This window comes from Dioscorea cayenensis, chromosome 18, assembly GCF_009730915.1.
Source record: "Dioscorea cayenensis subsp. rotundata cultivar TDr96_F1 chromosome 18, TDr96_F1_v2_PseudoChromosome.rev07_lg8_w22 25.fasta, whole genome shotgun sequence".
NCBI lineage: Eukaryota > Viridiplantae > Streptophyta > Magnoliopsida > Dioscoreales > Dioscoreaceae > Dioscorea > Dioscorea cayenensis.
This window is the reverse complement of record NC_052488.1, coordinates 17,352,629-17,375,679: the sequence shown is the minus strand read 5'-3', so window position 1 is coordinate 17,375,679 and position 23,051 is coordinate 17,352,629.

Genomic DNA, 23,051 nt, shown 5'->3' with positions numbered 1-23,051 from the left:
AAGAAATCATATTTCTGCTCTGTATTAGGATAAGGGGTAATTCCTCTCACTTGGGGAGATTATTTATTTAAGAGATTGTATTAGCCCACAATAAGGTTTCATAGATTGTTAATGTAATTGTGTGGATGTCTGTATCAGCTTTGCACCTATTCAGTTACTCTTCATCTGAGAAATCAAGGTTTGGTATAATTTTGAAAATTTTTTTGTTCAAATAGAATTGCATGTTTAGACAACCTTTTCCCTGTAGACCAACACCCTGCACTTATGCATACTTTGCGAGCTTGCTTTTGCCTATAAGTAGGAATACATTTGCCATATAGAAGGGCTTACTGGCATGATTTATGCCCGTGAGCATGCTTTTGATATTTTTTTTTAAGTTAAGGTCTACGGGACATCTTGGTACATCTTGGTATATATAATCCAAAGAGTGAAAATGTATTTTTTTTTAAATAGTTGTAAACAATATGTTGATATATTCAATAAATATGATATTAACTATAGAATAAACACATAAATATACATATATACATATATAATATGTATATATATGTCCAAATTTCACAAAATAGATAACACTGAAGAAGCCAAATATATGATTTTCATTTTACAATGAGTGGTCTGATGTTTGATATCCCAAACATGTTGATACTTCACTTATATCTAACAACTCTTTTAGTATAGAACTCTTTTATTCTTGTAATGCATTAAGCTTATCTATTTTTATCAACTAAACCTATTAACATGTAATTTAACAATATTTCAATAAAGAGACCACTGTTCTAGCTAGCACCCATGTATATATATTGTCAACTCATCATACATACATCGAGATTTTGATTTAAATTAAAGAAAATATTGAGACCTCAAGCTAGATTAATGGTTAAACTTAATATAGTTTAATTGTAAATAAAACTAATATTCTTATATGTATTCATCTAACTAGAGAAAATAATATGGTATTTATTATTGATGCTCATTAAAATATCACAAACTCATAAATATATAATTGTGGTAGAATACCCTATTTTGTCCCTCTAATTAGATCAGATTGCCCTCTTAGTCCTCCTAATATGAAATGTCCGTAGGAAGTCCCTCCATTTTCCAAATAAGGAAATCCTAGTCCAAACTCTAACAGACATCTATTTCTTTGTCATTACCTGCTGATGTGGCATTCTCACTTATTAAAATAATATTAACAAACTTAAAAACTTGAAACCATGTTAAAAGGGTTAACCAACTTCTAATTAAGGTTATTGGATCTATATCCAAACCGGATTCAAACCTGTGAACTAATTTTAAAAATTGCGTCGCCGTTCTCTGCTAACCCACCACCATCACCTTCGCACATGAAGACACAGTCACCTCTATCATCTCCACCACGAAGACACAGTCACCTCTATCATCTATAGCCTCATCCACCACCTCCCTCATCCTTCATCTCCCACCTCATCCACCATCTCCATCTTGCATAACCTCCTCCTTCTCCTCTATCTGCCCTTGAAAGGCAGATAACTACTAGCGCTCTATTAGCAGACAACATTATAATCAATTCAACTCCTTAGCAAACAAATCAAGCATGACCTCCTCCTTTTTGTTTTATTTCTCAATTAGGGTTTGTGTAGCAGTAAAAAAAATTGTACACAATTTCTGCTTAGAATAAAGATGTAAGCCTTCAATAAAAAATGAAAGATTTCTTTTACAGCACACTGTTTATACAAACAATTCAACACAATTCACACTGTTTACATAAAAAAAATTATCACTGTTTACATAAGCAATTCACGCATCACATAAAACAATTCAATATCATATAACAATACACATTAAACAATCAAAAGCATAATGAGGAGAAACAACATAATTTCATTGATTGCAATAATCTTACATAAGCAACAAGTTGTTCTTCAAAACTAGTGCATGTACACAACAAAAACACTTAGTTTTTATAAACAATGTTGTTCTTGGAGATTGAAACTACTGCTTCATTGCCTCAGAATTAAGTATTTGTTATGCTTTGTTGTGTTGACATTTTAGGAACTTCGAATGTTGCACTTGTTTGTTGACTTGGCACTTCATTTTGCATTTTTCTCTGAACTCTAGCAGCTTTTTTGTTGCTTCTTTCCTGGACATGGTAAATAAAATGAACATGTGTTGCTGGCAAAAAAAAGTCAAAGACTTCTAAGCTAAATTTAAAATGAGGTCATGTATTACAATTAATCCATTTGCAGCGATGAATGAAGAATCATGGGAAATCTCTCTTCTAATAACAAGCCCACCTATGTAGGCACCCTACAATATATATCAACAAATTCAGCTTTTGTTTAGCAGGATGATTAACCAAAATTATTTTCCAAATGAAAAGAATTATTTCAATGTTGTGTTAACATTTCTTACTCTCAAAATTTGTATAAATCCATGACTAGCACAAGGTATTCTTTGTCTTCCTCTGGCTGCAGGTAGTTCTGTCTCTACCCATGACGTTGGCTTAGGCTGGGGGTTATCTGCTATAACCTGCAGCAACATAGTAATTTAAATGATGGAATGGAAATTAACATAGTGATGAAGAAATGAGCAGTATGGAAGCTTACAGATGTTTTATCTCTATTTTGACAACGACGCCTATTGTGGCCCTCGGCATGACAAATTGTACACTTGAAAACCTTGCCTACCCCAGACATTTTTTTTTGCTCTTATTTCAACCTTCTAGTGGCTCTCTTTTCCTTTTCTTAGGTGGTCAACCGAGCATTCTTTTAACCATCGGAGATAGTAGTTCACAGTCTTCACTAACTAGCCAGAACTTCCTGTCTTTCACTGGATTCACAACAAATTGATATGCTTTTGTGTATACATCCATTTTGAACCTTCGGAGACATAATTAAGTTGATCACCTCCTTTATAGGTAATTGCAGTCATGGCATGTTGGCAAGATATGCCAGTTTTATTCCATTTTCCACAAGAACACATTTGTTTTGCTAGCATAACTACATATCCCTCTCTTACATGTAGAACTACGTTATCAAAAAAATACTTCATGGCTTGCTTCTTCATTCCGCTCAACAAGTCATTTTGCACTCTTCTTTTTTTTTTCTTTCTCAATCTTGGAAAGTATATTAGGGCCAATATTAGCATTCCATTTCCTAACATAACCCCTTTTCACAACTATCCTTGTCATCATATACTGTCTTATATTTTCAAGCATGGTGATGATAGGCTTGCTCCTAGAATCCACAATCACCCCATTAAATGTCTCGCACATGTTGTTGTCAGTTATCTCACACTTGACAACATCTGAAAAAAATGCCTGACACCAACCAGCAATGGGTCATATTTCCAATAACTCCTCTACAGCCTTTTCCTCTCCTTTCACTTTCTTCATTTAGCCCAACTTTGTTTGCATCTCAGGCTAGCTTGTACACCTAACTACATTCCAAAATTGCATTTGAAGTTCCTTGTCTTGGTGTTTCTTCCGCCATCTTGTATAAATCTGCCTTGCACACATCCTATGCTCCAAAAATGGTAAAAGCTCATTCAATGCATGAATTAGCCCTTGCAAAGAAGATAGTGAACAAATCAAAATACATCCAAGTAAATAACAAAAAAAATTGTACTAATATTATCTAACCATTTGTATATCACCAACTATGGACCAACCAAGCCCATCTCCAATGCCAAGATCAGTCTTCAGATGGTTTATAAACCATGTCCATGATTCACTTGTTTTGATTTGTACTACTACCATGCAATAGGGAACATTTTGTTGTTCCCATCCTTCCCTATAGCCACAAAAATTTGACCCTTTAGCAAACCTTTTAGAAAGCAACCATCCAAGTCTATAAGCCTCCTACAACCGGCAATGAATCCCTCTTTAGCAGCTGTCAAGCAAATGTAAATCTTTTAGAAAACAGGTAAATTATTTGGGTGCTGCCTTTCATAGACGATAGAAACATTACACCCAGGGTTAGTGGCCTTTAATACTAATGCATAGCTACTTAAAACTCTGAAATCTTCCATGAATTGTTCTTCAATCCTTTTCAACACCAAGCCCTTGGCATTTCTACACACCATGTTAGTGATGAATACACCCAAATACTTCCTCACCAATCTCATGTGTCTAGGCCTAATAAAAGGCATGGCATTTATCATCTCAACATACTTTTTAGCAATCAAAGGAGCTATGACTCTCCTAATCTTAGTGGCCCCAAGATGGCATGAGTGATATGAGATGTAGTGCTTCACAATGAATATTGTTTTTCCCACTACACCAGGTACACCTTGTTGCAGAACATTTGGCCCTAGCCCTCAATGTATCATTTTTAACATACTTGAACTCAAAACCCTTTCTAGTTGAAAATTCAATCAGCTCATTCTTAAATAATTTGAGTTCTTTAAACCTGAGATCCAAAGAAAAATCTTCTAGCAGAACATTAGGGTCATAAATCTTTCTTCTAGACTTATGTCTTCTTGCATAATCGGCATTAGAATCATCATTAGTGTCATCATAGCTACCTGGATTTGACGAGTCAATATATTCACTTTCATATCCGGTTACTTTCCTTGGCCCAAAACTTTTTTATTCTCACATTGCTTCTAACATGGAGACCTGCAGTAGCATCAAGATGCCCTCTATCAATATCTGCTTCCTCATCTTCCTCTAAATTTTCATCATCTTGTTCATCATCATTCCCTTTCACCGACTTCTTCAAATTAACATATTTTCTAACCTTTTCCCTTGCCTGCACTGCTTTACCATCAGCATCTGAGTTATATTCAATAAATGGGACATCAAATAACCTTTCTTCATCATCCATGTTTGACTCATTATCACTTTCACTTTCATTGACCTGGCTCACAAGAAATGGTTCAGTAGTTTCAAGATTAGAGAGTAAACATTCTAATAAGGTCATCCCATGATTTGCATTTGATGACTCCACATAAACATCTACAGTCAATTTTCACCTTAATTGGTCAGCCAGCACTGCAGTGCCCCCATCATTACATATCAGTTGTAATGTCCCCCCATCATCTTCATAAAAAAAAATTCACAGTTTTCTTGATACTATAACCCAACTCCTTGAGATCTCCCAATAGGTCCCAATAACAAAATTTATTAGGACCTACAACAAATTTAGATACATTCCCATTGACATATTTCACTTCCCCTTCTCTTATGAATGACCCTCCATGATGATATCTAAGAATGTACTCATCATAAGTGGCCATGTTGTGCTAAAAAGAAAAACCAAGCTAATCAGGTAACAGAAATAAATGAAGTACATTTCCTGATTGGCTATACATATTAAATTGCTCTCATCCAATGATGTGCTCATTATAAGTGAAATTGTATGGAACCATCCCAAAATAAAAGTTTTCATTGAAAACAAATAAAATTTCCAATTTGGACAGATGGTTTGAGTGAAATTTAAAACACCTCTAAGGCAACAATTTTGGTTCCTACTACTCATTATAAAGTAGATAAACAGGAAAAGGCAAACCAAGTCATGTTGGGCATCCTCTCAATCTCACTAACATTTAAGAAAACAGAAGGTTTGAGATGCTTGTTTTGCATGAAAATTGGACCATTCTTTCCATCTCCAACATTTTTTTATCACATATATTAATCAATTCACCCTGTTGTACAAACATATAATTACATATGAAAGTTTGGTTGCATACCGATACTTAGGCAAGCTAATTTTTATTCATACCTTCCACAATATTTTATTTTGGTTATGTATATTTTGATGTCCTACATGCCTTCCACAGAATGTATATTGCATAAGTGGACCATCCATTACATCTCAAAATTGTTTTTTATTTATCACATCCATTAATCAGTTGACCCTTGACTACAACCTAAAATTTTGTATGGGAGTTTTATTGCATGGCATTGAGAGTCTAATTACATACCCAACAAAAAAAAGTAAAGCAAGCTAATTTTTCCCTATGAGAATTTGATTGCATACCCAAAAAAACAAAAACAAATAAAGCAAGCTAATGTCTTCATTTCCAACATTTTTTTATCACATTTATTAATCAATTCAATTTGGAGTACAAACATATAATTACATATAAGAGTTTGATTGGATACCAATTATTAAAAAAAAAGTTAAGCTAATTTTTCTTCATGCGTTCCACTGTATTTTATTTTGGTTATGTATATTTTGGTGTCCTGCAGCATGCCTTCCACAAAATGTATATTGCATAAGTGGTCCATCCATTACATCTAAAAAACTATTTTATTTATCACATCCATTAATCAATTGACCCTTGAATACAAACCTAAGATTTCCTATGAGAATTTTATTGCATGGCATTGAGAGTCTGATTACATACCCAACAAAAAAAAAAAAAGGCAATCTAATTTTTCCCTATGAGAATTTGATTGCATAACCAAAAACAAAAAAACAAAAAAAGCAAGCTAATGTACTCATCTCGAACATTTTTATCACATTTATTAATCAATTCACCATGGAGTACAAACAAATAATTACATATGAGAGTGTTTGATTGCATACCAATTCTTAAAAAAAAAAGACAAGCTAATTTTTCTTCATGCCTTCCATAGCATTTTATTTTGGTTATGTATATTTTGGTGTCCTGCATGCCTTCCTGATAAGTGTTTGTGTGATAAGAATGCGAAGTGTTCTTTCCTTATGATGAGCATTACTTTTATCAGGTTTTAGCGCTAATATGTGTGCATTTATGTTATTTTCATGCATATAGGGTTGTGAAGCCGAATGTTAGAGAAAGAAGCCAATGTAGATCCTGAATGCACCATTTGGAGGAAATCTTGACAAGGATCAAACGCGAAAACATAAGTCGGGCTCAAGATGCGAGAATGTGTGCCAACCTCCATGTATTCAAGTTAGCATAATGATTTGGAGAGGCACAAAGGCAGTCACATTCGAGTATCCCGGCTTGTACATTAATAGCAAGATCTTCACCGATGAAGCTGTTGTTGAAGAAGCAAAGCGACCTATGACGTAAATGTGTGCCCGTTTGTGTTACCCCAATGAAAACATGAATTCGGGAGTGTTTCAGGCCAGTACTGTAGCAAACACTATAGCAATCTACTGGAGCAGGTACTGTTCACAACAGGCCAAAAAGAGAATTCCAGAGAATCCACAAGGGCGTGTGGAAATTATCCATGCCCGTGTGGAAATTCCACACGGACCGTGCATCCACACGCCAATTTTAGCCCCGATTTCAACTTTTTTTTCTCCATCTTTTCCCCAACTTGAGAGAGGACGGTGGCTAGGGTTTAGAGAGGTATTAGCTAGGGATTGGGAGAGGTTCTATGGCTCCGACATCGCGCTCCGTTTGGAAGATGGTTAGTGGGAGAGCTTTCGTCGGTACCGATCCGGCGAGGTGTATCCTAGGCCGGACAAAGGGGCCTTTGGACGAGTAGAGGCTTCTCCACAAGACCATCTTCACGACTACCAATTGGGTTTTCTATGGATTACTTGTTTTTACATTCACTTTCATTGATTGTAACTAGCTCCATGGAGAGCTAAACCCCCTAGTGGGTACTTGGATTTGTGAACCCTAAGATGTATTTGTTTCATTAAACCTTGTTATATTGCTTTCTTTAATTGATGTGTTAATTAAGATCCAATCTTGTATGCTTGATTGTTTGAATACTCCTTAGAGTGACACTAGGGTTGAGAGTTCTTTTTAGCAACCCTTGTTAGTGAATGAGTGACACACCACGAGAGTTAGACAAAGCTAGATTGGAGAGGGTTGAGAGGGTGAGTCGAGAGGTAGCGGAGCGTCGCCTTTCCCCTCCGGTGTGATTCATCCTACCTTCATTTCCTCAACTTCTTTGCGGTCATAGTAGAGTGAATTGGCTAAGGGATGACCATTCACTGGGGCTTAGTTGCAAAGGCAACGGAGTAAAGTGTTGAAGTGATTTTAGCACCTAGGGCTTAATTATGACTAGGGACCTTTCACCTGGACCAAAGGGTTAGATCTACATCTAGGAAGAGGATTTATCACTTGGAATCCCTAGAATTCATTGCGATTCTATACGAGTGTGAGGTTGAGAGATTGTTCAATTTCTCCTTCGGAACATGTATAGAGTTAGGCATGGTTGACCTTAGATTTGGGATCATGTATTGAAAGATCTCCACGACTCATTAATGCATTAGTTAGAAAGCATATCAGAGGGTTTTTGCACTTGAAACGATTGTCCAAGGCGGAACAATATCCGGGTACCCCATTTATATCGATTGCCTTACCTCCCCTTTACTTGTGCTTTCTTTCTTGTCTCTTTTACTTTTGTTTACCTTACATCTTGTTACACAACTATTATTTACTTTTCTCTTAGTTAAGAAACAATTCAAGTATTTTTATTCTCTACTCCCTGCAGATACGATACCCACTCATTTGGGATTTATTACTTCGACAAACCCGTGCGCTTGCGGGACATACGCAAGGGGCGTTGTCACTTCCACAGAATGTTTATTGCATAAGTGGACCATACTTTACATCTCAAAACAATTTTATTTATCACATCCATTAATCAATTGACTACAAACCAAAAATTTCCTATGAGAGTTTTACTGCATGGCATTGAGAGTCTGATTACATACCCAACAAAAAAAAAAAATTAGGCAAGCTAATTTTTTACTATGAGAATTTGATTGCATAACCAAGAAACAAAAACAAAAAAAGCAATCTAATGTATCTATTGTATGTGGCCCACAATATTACATACACACACACACACACACATATATATATATATATATGTTGATGTCGGGCCTCCCACATTATATATATTGCATTTAATGGAGCACACTTTGCATCTCAACAATTTTTTATCACATCCATTAATGAATAATTGACCCTTGAGTACAAATCTAAAATTTGCTGTACAAATCTAAAATTTCCTATGATAGTTTTATTGCATGGCATTGAGAGTTTGATTACATACTCAACAAAAAAAATAAAATAAGGCAAGCTAATTTTTTTATTGTATGTGGCCCACAATATTACTGGTATATATATATATGTGTGTGTGTGTGTCCTGCCTCCCACAATATATATTACATGGAGTGGACAACACTTTGCATCTCAAACATTTCTTATCACATTTATTAATCAATTGACCTTTGATTTCCCTATGAGAATTTGATTGCATACCAAAAAAAACAAAACAAAACAAAACAAAAACAAAAACTAAAACTAAAACTAAAAAAACAAACCAAAAAAGGGAAAATTGCTTGCATACCCCTGCAAAACCATGAAATTACTTAAATACCCCCATAAAAATACTATTTGCTTGCATACCCCCATAAAACTAGCTTTTTTACTTATATATCCATGCCGTCATTTACCGTTAGTCACCGTTAGGGTTTATGGAATTAACCATAGTTCCCACTTAACCCAACTTAACAAAATTACCCATTTACCCTTAACATTATCCAACCTAAGCCATCTGAGAAAAATTTCAAACTTCTCAACCACTTAGCCGCCATCTTTTGAGGTTCCCTTCTCACCAATCTCTTCAAGCCACGCCATCTTACTTGTCGGCTCTTTCAAATCAGCGTCAAAGACGTCTACGCCGTCCCTGGAGGTTTCAACCTAACCGAACTAGACCATCTCAATGCCGGCTAGGCCCAAAGCCATGGCATCTGTGCATGTGCCATTACCTTCACTGTTAGAGGTCTTAACGTAATCAATGCTGTCGCCGGAGCTTACTCGGAGAACCTCCCAATCGTGTTCATCATCGGCGGGCCAAACACCAACGACTACTGTACTAATCGAATCCTCCACCACACTATCGGATTACTGGATTTTTCTTAGGAGATCTGATGTTTTTAGGCAGTGACTTGTTACTATGTATGGATCCCATCATCCTCACTTCGTTCTCTTTTGTTTGTGTTATTTGGTTGCGATGTGATCACTGCCAGTGTGGATCACAGGCCATTGTGAATCATTTGGAAGATGCATATGAGGTGATAGATGGTGCATGTGGTATCAATGACGTTGAAGGAGAGCAAGCCGATTTATATTAGTATTAACTGTAATCTTGCTTTGATTCCACATCCAACTTTAAGCAAAGAACATGTGCCATTCTTCTTGTCTCCAAAGTGAATGTTATTATTTTTTTAATGATTATTTTAAAATTTTTAATCTTGTTTAGATGATTTATTATGTTTGTAAATGATGCATTTTTTATTCATGTCCTTGAAATAATTATTAGTGATATTATTTTGACAAATGCAAAGATGATTTATTATGTTTCTCTTGTTAATTTTTTACTATGCAAGAAAGCTGTTGAATAGCCATTCTCTAATTGCTCCTACTCTTCATCCTTAAAGTTAGAATAGGTTTTATTGAATGGCCATTCTCTGATTGAGATACAGAAAGCTAAACAAGAAGCAAAGATGATTAATTTTCTTTCCTTAGTTATGATCCTTGAATAGCCAGTCATTGATGTACTAAGGAGAACAATAAATAGGAGAAATTCTTCACTTGAGATATAGAAAGCAGTATAAGAAACAAAGATGATTAAATTTCTATTAAAAGAGAATTCTTGATAATGATCTGATTACAACATAGATTTTTTGTATTTGTGTGACTTATGGGCAACATAAACAGACAAGTGCTTTAATTTGTTGACTTATGGGCTTTAATTGATGAAACTTATTGACTTATGTTCTTTAATTGATAACCAATGAAAAGGTGGACTCATTAAATATCTATATTTCTCATTAATAGTGAGCTTTAAATTTGACATGTGAAAAGGTGGGTGACACACCCCTTTCGTGTGTGTACCGCAAGTGCACGGATTGGTGAAGTAATAAAATACACTAGTGAGTGGGTAGTCGTATCCACAGGGAATAGTACTCAGAAACACTAGGATTGCTATTTAACTATGGTGAAGATGATTCAAGAGTTGTATAAACAATATCAGTACAAATAAAAATACAGAAAAGAAGAAAGAGACGCAGTGGGAATAAGGAGAGGCAATCGATAGAAAATGGGGCACCCAGACATTGCTCACCCTAGGACTATTGTTGCAAGTGCAAGGCTCCTCATTATGCCTCCTTACTGATGTCTAATGAGTCGTGGAAATCCTAAGACACACGGTCCCAAACCTAAGGTCAACGATGACTAACCCCTCACATTATGCCCCGGCGGAAAGGGATACTCTCGACGCCTCACACTGTGTGGGGTTGCAAGAAACTCTGAGGACTCCAAGTAATAAACTCTATTTCCTAGTATAGATCTAACCCTTTGGTCCAGGCGAAAGACCCCTAGTCACAATTAAGCCCCAACACTAAGGATTACTTTAGTGCTTCACTCTGTTGCTAGCACAACTAAGCCCCAGCGGAGTTTGTCTCTTAGCACTTCACTCTATCATGACCACAAAGAACTCTTGGAACATGGAGGTAGGATAAATCACATTGGAAGAGAAATGGGATGTTCTGCTACCTCTCGACTCACCCTCTCGACCCTCTCCAACCATGCTTTGTCTAACCATCATGGTGTGTCACTCATCCACAAGGATTACCAAGATAGGTTCTTAACGCTAGTGTCACTCTAAGGGAAAATGAATACAACAATCATTCAAGGTTTGAACTCAATTAAAACATCAATTAAAGAAGCAAAACAAGAGTCAATGAAACAAAATCATCCTAGGGTTTACAAGTCCAAGCATCTACTAGGGGTTTAGCTCTCCATAAAGCAATATACAATCAATAATGAAATCGAATGTAAAAGCATGCAATCCATAAGAAAAATCCCATCGTGGTCCATATCGATGGTCTTGTGGAGTTGCCTCATCTTCTCCAAGGGTTCCCTCATCAAGCCTAGGGCACACTTCGCTGAATCGATGTCGACGAAAGCTTCCCCAATAACTCTCTTCTGAAGGAACGCGATGTCGAAGGCCGTAGAACCACTCCGAAAACCTAGCCAAAGCCTCTCCAAACCCTAGCCGTGAACGCCTCCAAAGATGGGGAAAAGATGGGAAAAAGATTGGAAAAAGGATTCTTTAAAACGTCTGATATCACGGCTTTTATAGGGGCTGGAATCGGCCATCCATAGGGTCGTGTGGAATTTTCATACGCCCATGTGAATTTCCAAAGAGTAATGCTATATAGAACGAAAACATCACATGAAACCAGCCACACGAATGATGTGGCTGGTAACGTGTATTTTTTTTTAATTAAAAAAAAAATTTGATAAAGAGAAGAAGTCACATGTGATCTCTCTTCATTCTCTCTCATTTGGCTCTCTCTCTCTCTCTCTCTCTCTCTCTCTCTCTCTCTCTTGTTTGAGTGTGTCCTCCCGGCCGCCGTCCGTCTCCCTCGCTCCCGGCCCCCGTTAGTCTCCCTTTCTCCCGGCCCCCGTCTGTCTCCCCCGCTCCCGACCCTCGTCCTCCCCCGCCTCCCGGCCCCTGCCCTGCTCTCCCACTCCCGCCCCCATCTCGTCTCCCCACTCCGTGCCAACGCTCTGCCTCCCCGCCTCGGCCCCCGTCCCCAGCCATGCTTCCGCCCCGCTCACGGCACTGCCTCCTCCGCCTCCAGTGCCCTGCTCAGGCCGCGGCCTGCCTCCCGCTCCTCGCCTCATCTATATCAAAGGTGTGATTTTTTTCATGATTTGTAATAATTTGTTTGATTTGTCTGAGTTATTTAGGATTTTTGTTTGTTTTACAGTGTTGATTCGCTTGTTATTTGGCATTGTTATGGGAGCATAAAAGTTTGGGAAAACCAATTCCTTGTTTGCTAGAATGTGTTTAAAAGTATTATACATGATTTAATAGTTTACTCATTTAATTAATTATGGTTTAGGTTGTGTTACTTATAACTGATTCTTGTGGCTAAATAATCCACTCCATTGGACCATAATTATGAATGGATTAATCCATGTTGATTTGGTGTATGTACTGCTAAAATACATATATAGATGTGTGTGTGGACATTTTTTGTGGTTTTTGTCATTTTTTGTGGTTTTTAGTTTTTTTGTGGTTTTTAAGGATTTTTGTTTTTTTATTGTGGATTTCTCTTTATGATTATAAACCAAAAATTTCATGGAGTTATTTAGGCATTATATGGATTATTTTTGTTTGTTGGCAATGCATCTGAATTGTTTTTGGAGTTATTTAGGCATCATCTTGATTTTTTTTATGATTTTTTTGGAGTTATTTAGGATTATAAACCATTGCTTTGCTTCATGTTTTCTAAATATTTGTATAATTTGTTTTTAGACATATAACTAAAGCAAGAACATGGAAGATGTGGTACTTGGGTGTTATGAGCAAGAAAAAGATAATGCAGAAGTTGGATGTTCAAGTTATGAAATACATGCCAAAGAAAAACTGGTAGAAAAGGATTTAGTTGAAAATATTGTGCCGGGGGCCGATATGATCCTTGATTCTGAAGAAGAAGTTTATAAGTTGTATGTCCAATATGCGCGGCGTGAAGGGTTTGGCATCACCAGAAAAAGCACGAGATTAGATGATGATGGAAAATTGAAATATTACACGCTAGCATGTGCAAGAGGTGGTAAAAGAATATCTACTTCAAAAAACTCCTTCAACCCAAGACTATTCGCCAAAGTAAATTGTTCGGCAAGATTAATGTCATTGTTGGCAATGATGGGCGATTTACCATTTCTAGTGTTAATTTAGATCACAATCATGCACTTAGCCCACAAAAAGCTCATTTCCAAAAGTGCAATAATAAAATTGATGCATATGTCAAAAGAAGGCTTGAATTAAATGACCAAGCAGGGATAATATTGTAGGAATTATATTGCGAAAGCAAGGCAATTTAGGCTTGGGGTTGGAGATGCCGTAGCACTTGGAAAATATTTTTCTCACATGCAACAAAGAAACACAAAATTTTTCCATTTGATTGACATGGATGAAGAAGGTCGTTTGAGAAATGTCTTCTAGGTGGATGCGAGGTCTATAGCGGTTTATGAAGCTTTTGGTGATGTAATTTCCTTTGATACAACATACTTGACGAATAAGTATGACATGCCATTTGCTCTGTTTGTCAGTGTAAATCATCATGGGTAGACGGTATTGTTTGGGTGTGGCTTATTGTTGAGAGAGGATACATAAACATATGTTTGGCTCTTCAAAACTTGGCTAGAGTGTATGTCAGGCAAGGCTCCTAAAGCAATTATTACAGATTAGTGTATGGCTATTCAGGGTGCAGTTTGATTGGTTTTTCCAAATTCACATCATCGCCTTTGCCTTTGGCAGTTTGATTTATTTTTTTACTCAATACTTACTAATTAAGATTATTGGTGATATGAAGTTCTCGTGTATTTTGCATTTTAATTTTTCAGGGAATCGTATGGTGATGCAAGTTGCTTATATAGCATAAGGTTTAATTTTTGTGTTCGTATTTGTGTTCATGTTCGTGGAGGAAAAACAAAAAAAATTGTGTTCATGTTCATGTTCATGTTCTAAGTTTGTGTTGCTTATGTTTGATGGAGAGATGGGCATGTATGTTGTTTGATTTTGTAGTAAGGGAAGGTGTCCTTGTTGTTTGATTTTGTAATGATATTATTCTTGACCTTGCTGCAGAGTATCATGGCTTATGTTTGTTATAAAAGTTTTGTGTGTGTTGCTTATGTTTGTTATTAAGATGAACCAGGGCATATATGTTGTTTGATATTAAGATGAACCATGGCTTATGTTTGTTATGTGTGTGTTGCTTATTATTCTCTAAGGTAGAACAGAATACAAAAATTTTTACAAGATGCTTCCATTGATGAATATAAAAATTGGTGAATACGAAAAATAATGGAACACAGAAAATCTGCCTACAGTATCTTGCTCAACATTGATCAAAACCAAAAGAGCACCTGAGTTTTATCAGGTAAAAGTATAATATACATGTTAACAACAAAAATATATCTGCAGAACTTCAATGGAACAAGCTGGAAGTGGAAATTCAAGCTAGAATTTAATTTCAAGTCTAAGAATAATATTACAAATTTCTCTGAATACGTACTTTTTATTCTTAATGAAATCATACAAACTGCTCTGATTCATTTAGCAGAGTAATTATATTAAAACTGATATTTTTGTGGCTTGGTAGTTTCTACCATCTTACAAACCGCTCTGATTCAATTGTGAATGAAATGTCAGGCATTTCTGCTATCTTATCACAATCAATAGTTGATTCTCCCATAGCAAACAAAAAAAAATTGAAGTTCATTCAGTATAAAGTGAATTCATGTGAGGGCGAGACAGATAGGGGATTAAGTTAAGATAATTGGCAACCTGGTTGGCATACTTCAGTATCAACTCCTTAGTTTCATTCAACCTCAGCACAAAAAATTTCTGAATTAGCTGATGACTGGTCTTTCACTGGTTTACGGACAACACTCTCAATGCCCGTGCTACAATACATACATAGTAAATCATGTATAAATCCTAATTGTAAGCGACGCACTCATTAAAAAATAAATAACAATAGAGATACTCATTCATGTAGGTCAATGAGTCAAGTACTAACCCAACATACTGAGATCCATCGAAAAGGCACAAAGCAATCTGGCTGCAGATCTTATCAGGCCGTGTCTGTTTGCAAATTACATAGACTATATAAATTCAATTTGCTAAAAGATAAAATTCTCACAAAAGCATAAAGGAAATTCATTGTGAATGGAAGGGGAAAAAAGCAAGCGAAAAACACACCTGTGCTATTAACATTTCGATTATTATATCATCGTACTCTTTGACAATTTCTTTACATTCTGCACTGATGACCCCTTCTGCACCTATTGCGTGGTTCACTTCAGTCACGATAGTCTAACAAATACACACAAGTCAACAACAGTCAGAAATCCATGGAAAAAAAGAAGAAATCTCTATAATTACTGAAATGAATTTAAAAGTTGCAAAATGTTCATACAATTAGTCCTGCCAACAGCGATGTTCTAGAGTCTGCAATTGCAGCACACCCTCCAGCACAATACCCTGAAAAAAAAATTGATGTTCTAAGAATCAACTCTGCGTGTTATTAAACCTTTTTCATATTGTAAATTTAATTTTACTGACAGCAAGAAAGAGGAAGAGGGAAAGGATACCAGTTGAATAGCCTGCTATAAGAATATCCCCTATGTCAAACTGTAAAAATTACCCAAGATATATACAAGTTACAAATAGGAAATAAGTTGACTTGATAGATTACATTATATGTGCGTGTGTATATATATATATCAATATACATATAAAAATAGCGAACCCTTCCAGTATGGAAAAAAATATTAACAAATGAATCATTTACAAAAAGTTCATGTATCAAAATGAGCTCTAGACAACAAAATTTACTCATATTTTCATCAGAAAGTATTTCTGATATCTGAAACCATCTTCACACTAAATACACATCATGAGCCAGAAGCCTATGGAATTTGACTTTGCTCTAATTTCACCAGATAATATACAACTAAACCAAAATTTACAATCAAACACCTCTATATACATACATACATACATACATACATATATATATATATCTATATATTATATACTTCATATATTCCTACAGAAGTGTTTTATCACAGAGACCATTCTGCAAGCCCACATAAAGATACATATATATATATATATTATACATACAAGATAAGGATTTTCCTAAAAGACCAGGAGGAAACCAATCAGGAAATGTGCATTAAAAAACAGAGATGAATAATCAAATAGTTTGCTTGAGCGTACAGGTTTTTTGCATAAGCATTAAAAAAAAATTGCAATCTTTGTGGCAAGAGAAACACTTTGTCATTTCTTTTGAATCTTGCATAATGCGTCAATAAAAGATTCACGTGTTGTGTTGTTCCTACTATCATTTATTTCATGTCAACAGGAAAGGTGTCTAGTTTTAACAACACTGCAAAATTCATGCTATCTTAAAAATAGGAAAAAGGAAAACTTGAAAGCTCATATAATGCAAGCAAAGTCCACAGAACTCATATAATGCAAGCAAAACCAGACAAGCTCTAAATAAATAATATCGAATTCTTAAAGAATGTTTTTTATTTCAGGGTAAATACATAATAATTCATTCAATCTAATATCTGGAATGATTTTAACCTCATCTCCACAAGCGTGACAGGCTTTGAAAGAACCACTTAAAAAAATAAACTGTTAAGAATAACTAATTCAATTGCTAATAGCTGTTTTATATCACAGAATACTGAAATGCCTACAATAACATAAGTGAAAATACTTAATGCTAGTTTATCATCACTTCTGTGCACACAATCAGGTAAGAGGTGCAAAGAATAATTTTACATCCTATGACAGAATGGAAACTAGCCCCTCAATTGTTAGCAGGTCAGAACACCAAAAGTAATAATAAAAACAAAAAAAGCTTACATAACCATATATAAATAGAATAGAGGAGCAACTTCACCTTTAATGTGTCATCATGGGTGTTGAAGGAGTTCATCAAAAGTAGGGAACATTGCACACAAGCATTTTGAAATCAAGTTAGAATTCACCAAACCAATAAGATAATGCTCTAGAAGTCATCAAAGGCTCAGATCTTGCCCCTCTATTCTTTCGCATGGAGAAACATGAATCAAGGGCTACAACTAAAGTTGCCACGCCACCCAATCTCTATACTCTTTTATAGGGCAAATCATCATGGCCACAAAGAACATCATTACTAAGAGTAAGAGTAATGCTATATAGAATGAAGAGATCACACGAAACTGCCACATCGACAGAAACAAATACACGATGAAAATATCAAGCAATAGAATCAAAACAGAGGCTCAGACCACATAGTAATGATTTTCTCCCATCTTCCCCCTCCCTCTACAACAATAAGAGTAGCGGTTGCCTACTAGGCCATCCATGCTACTATGCCATCGTTGTAGAGAAATGAGGGCATGAGGGAAATTTTTAGGGCATCCTCATTGCCTTTATACCTGATTTCAAGGCGAGCCGGGCTTTTGTCCCAACAATTTCAGAGAACCAGCCACACGAGGGAGAGGGGAAACGGCCGTGCACACCGATTCGGCCGCCGCTCTCTATCTCTTATGTACTACTGACATGTGCCCTAGTTTCTCTTCAAAGCCAAACAAGAGAGAGGCGCGCGGCCGGGAGCGGGGGAGGGAAGTGAAAGCCAGGACGGGGGCCGGGAGTGGGGGAAACAGACAACGGCCGGGAGCAGAGAAGACGGGACGGGCGGGGAGGCGGGGAAGGCGGACGGGGGCCGAGGACAGGGGAGGCGGGACGGGGGCCGAGAGCAAGAGAGACACAAACACATGCCCCTAGTTCGAGAGAGAGAGAGAGAGAGAGAGAGAGAGAGAGAGAGAGAGAGAATGAAGAGAGATCACGTGTGACTTCTTCTCTTTATCAATTTTTTTTTAAATTAAAAAAAATACACGTCACCAGCTACATCATTCGTGTGGCTAGTTTCATGTGATGTTTTCATTCTATATAGCATTACTCATTTCCAAAATTTGATTTCCTACGAGCTGTGAACTGTAACTTTGCAATGATTTTGGTACAATGATTTGCTACAATAAATTGTTATAGTACTTCAACAAAACACTCATGAATCCACACTTTTTATTGAGGTCACATGGATGGGCACACATCCATGCGGTAGATCATGTCGTGTCTTCAATTAAACCACATTGACGAAGATCTTGCTAGCATTGCACAAGTCGGAACACATGAGTATGACTGCCTTTGTACCCCTCCAATTAGTGTGTCCGCTGGAGCATAATGGAGGTTGGCACACACTCACATGTCTTTGAACACAACTTGTGTCTTCACATTTGTTCACTATAAGACTTCATTAACAAATATATCCACGATCTACTTTTTGTTCCTTTCTTCCACAATTATCTCCACAACCCTACATGCACAAAAGAACACATATACACAAGAATAAGCGATGAAGTCTGAGAAAAGTAATGTTCAATGTAAGAAAAGAATATTTCGTATTACTTATACACAAGCACTTATCAGTGGGCTTTAATTTTATAGTTTATTTTCATTAACAAGTATCATGCAAACATATGTAACTGATAGTTGATGTTGTAGGTTTTATAGAACTAGTTTTACTCAATCTTTCTGGTGCTTAAATTATAGACATTGGATAAAAATATTTCTGATGTAAGTTAAATTAATAATTAATTAAATTTGAAAGAAATTTTCCATTTTTAGTTCTTTTTTTTATTAATGAATAATTGTGCATCTCTTATGTTCTTATATGTTATTAATTAAATTTTAATGCAATTTTTTGTTTTTTTTTCATTAGTGACTTTTCTTGTGCAATAGAGGGAAAGTTCTTCTGCTTTAAGACTCAAGTTTAAATATTGTGCATATTTCAAGAATCATGGGGATGCTAAAAGAAAATATTGTTTGGGAAGGCAGAAGACAATGGTGATAGATAAAGATTTCTACAGCTTGAAGACACTAGAAGAAGATTTATTTCAATTTTTTTCTTGGGATATCAACCAAATTCCAAAGTATTGGTGCATCATAAAAGGTGTGGAGCCAAGAAAGTTTGTTGAAATCGTCAATGATTCAGATCTTTTACATGCATTAGCTATGTGCAAAGAAGATAAAACATGTGAGATTTATGTGGTGTTGGATGATGTTACACCTATTGTAGTATAAGGGGAGTTAGAAAAAGCAAATGATATGACCTAAGAAAGCAAAGTTACCAAGTGCATCAAATTGAAAGAAGCTCATGTGATCCAATTGTAATTGAACCAAGAATCATAAATGAAATACAACAGGCAGAGGTTGAAGATGAATTAGATGAGGACTATGTAAGCAGCGATGAGGATAGTGTCTCTACAGGAGTTGATGAAGATATGATGGTTGAAAGTGAAAAAAGTTATCATTCTCTCTATAATAGCAGTGACTCCGATGATGACAAACATGTTGATGTCTTTGAATGTGAGATTTATAAAGTTAATGAAGAAAATCCCATTATAGAAGTTGGAAGAAAGTTTGAAGATGTCTATCATTATAGAAGATGTTTACAACATTTTGCTATATTAAGAGGGTTCTCAATAACTTATATAAAAAGTGACTAAAGAAGTGTAACAACAAGATGTGCTTCTGAAGATTGTTCATGGAGAGTGAATGCATCTAAACTATATGAAGAAGATGTTTTTCAAATCAAGACAATGCAAGGAGAACATTCATGTAGTTCAGTGAACAAAAGTCGAAACAAAATGACTACTAAAAATTAGGTTGCAGATAGAGTTATTGTGTGGCTCAGAAATGAGGTTGAAGTGGCACCATCTGAATTAAGAAGAAGACTAGTGGAAAAATATCATGTGGCCTTGCCTTACCATAGAGTGTGGAGGGGAAAGGAGATTGCAATGTCTATTATTCATGGTTGTTGGGACAACTCTTATTCGAAGATGATGGCACTCAAAGAAGAGTTGGTTAGAAGAAACCATGGAACTGTGGTGGAAATTGATAGGATTCAACAACATGATGGATGGCATTTTAGAAGAATATTTATTAGCATTGGTGCTTGTAGTGTAGGCTTCTTAACTGGGTGTAGGCCTTTCTTGGTCCTAGATAAATGTCATCTGAAAGGCAAGTACAAAGGTGTCATGCTAGCTGCAACCTCACTTGATGGTGCTAACAGATTATTTCCAATGGCCTATAGGATTGTAGAGTCAGAAAATATTGAATCATGGACATAGTTTCTCAGTGCATTGTATGAAGAAATTAGAATGCCTAATAGATTGGTTTTGGCTTCAGACAGGCAGAAGGGGTTAGAGGAAGCAATTTTTAAGATATATCCTCTTGAGACATTTATACAAGAACTTCAAGAAGAAGTTTTCTAGGAATATATTACAGAAGATTGTTTGGTCAGCTGCAAATGCATTTACTACAGCAAGCTACAATTCTTCTCTATAAAGTTTGAAAACAATAAATATGAGGGCATATGAATGGTTCTTAGACTTGGAGAAAAGGCATGAAATTTGGAGTATATCTCAATTTGGGACTATTGCAAGTGCCATTACATCACAAACAATATCTCCAAAAGCTTCAATGAATGGGTTGCAGATCCAAGACACAGGCCAGTGTTGGATTTACTTGATACTGTCGAACAAAAAAATAATGGAGATGATGGATAGAAGAACTTTGGCAGCTAGATGGAAAGGGAAAGTTGTTCCATTTGTAATAAAAACTGTCAGGGAATCAAGTATGTGTTTAACTGAATATCATATCATAAGAAGCATTGACTTTAACGCAGAAGTATCATATAAAGACAAGAGATGTGAAGTGGTGCTCAATGAGAGAAAATGCACATGCAGAAGATGGAAAGTATCAGGTATACCATGTATGCATGCCCTTGCTTTTGTCCATTCCATCAGTGGTGAAAAGTGGGAAGATTATGTTGATGATTATTTTTTAGTAAACAAATATAAAGAAACCTATCAAATGGAGGTTGAACCTATGCCTTATATGAATGAATGGGTCACTAATGGTGATGGTGAGTCTCTACAAACACCTATCTTAAGGAGGCCAGCTGATAATTGTTTGTGTACTAAGAATACGAAGTATTCTTTTTTTACGATGAGCATTACTTTTATCAGGTTTTATCACTAATACATGTGGTTTTGTGTTTTTTTTAGCATATAGGGTTGTGGAGCTAAATAGAGAAGAAAGGAGCCAAAGTAGATTGTGAATGCACTATGTCGATGGAATCTTGAATTGGACACACAAGAAGACGCAAGTTGTGCTCGAAGATATATGAGTGTGCGTTAACCTTCATTATACTTGATGGAATATGTAAATTGGAGGGGCACAAAGGCAGTCACACTTATGTGTTCCGACTTGTGCAATGTAGCAAGATCTTCATCAATGTTAATGCAGATTCACATGGGCGTGTGAAAATTTCACAAGCACGTGTGGATTCCCGATTCCATCCCTTTTATAAAGCCGCGACTTGTACCGATTTGGGAATCCTCATTTCCATCTTTTCTCCATCTTTTCCCCAACTTTGGAGAGGTTTACGGCTAGGGTTTAGAGAGGGTTTAACAAGGTTTTTGGAGTGGTTCTAGGGCCTTCGATACCGCGTTCCGTCAGAAGATAGTTATTGGGGGAGCTTTCGTCGGCATCGATTCGGCGAGGTGTGTCCTAGGCTTGACGAGGGAACCTTTGAAGAGGCTGAGGCTACTCCATAAGACCATCGACACGATTACCAAGGGGGTTTTATTCATGGATTGCATCTCTTTACTTTTGACTTCATTGTTGATTGTATTTTGCTCCATGAAGAGCTAAACCCTTAGTGGGTGCTTAGACTTGTAAACCCTAGAATGATATTGTTTCTTTAACCTTTTATTATGATTTCCTTAATTGATGTTTTTAATTGAGTTCCAATCTTGAATGCTTGTTGTGTTGATTTTCCCTTAGAGTGACACTAGGATTGAGAATCTATCTTGGTAATCCTTGTGGATGAGTGACACACCATGAGGGTTAGACAATGTTAGATTGGAGAGGGTTGAGAGGGTGAGTCGAGAGGTAGCCGAGCGCCCCTTTTTCCCTCCTGTGTGATTTACCCTACCTCCACGTTCCAAGAGTTTTTTGCCGTCACAATAGAGTGAAGTGCTAAGAAACGAACTCCGCTGGGGCTTAGTTGCGTGAGCAACAGAGTGAAGTGTCGAGGTAATCCTTAGTATCTAAGGTTTAATTGTGATTAGGAATCTTTCACCTGGACCAAAGGGTAAGATCTATAGTAGGGAATAGGGTTTATCACTTGAAATCCCTAGAGCCTAAAGCAACCTAGGACAGTATGAGGTGTCGAGACTGAAAGATTTCTCCACTGGGGCATAGTGTAGGGTTAGTCACGGTTGATCATAAGTTTTGGGACAGTGTGATTAAGGATCTGCACGACTCATTAGACATTAGTTAGGAGGTATAATGATTGGTATTGCACTTGGAATAATAGTCCTAAGGGGAGCAATGTCCAAGTGCCCCACTTTTATCGATTGTCTTTCCTCTCATTTTATTACGCCTCGCTTTCTTATTTTCTTTAGTTCTTTTTATATTGATTTTGTTCACACCACTATTGATTCATATTCACGTT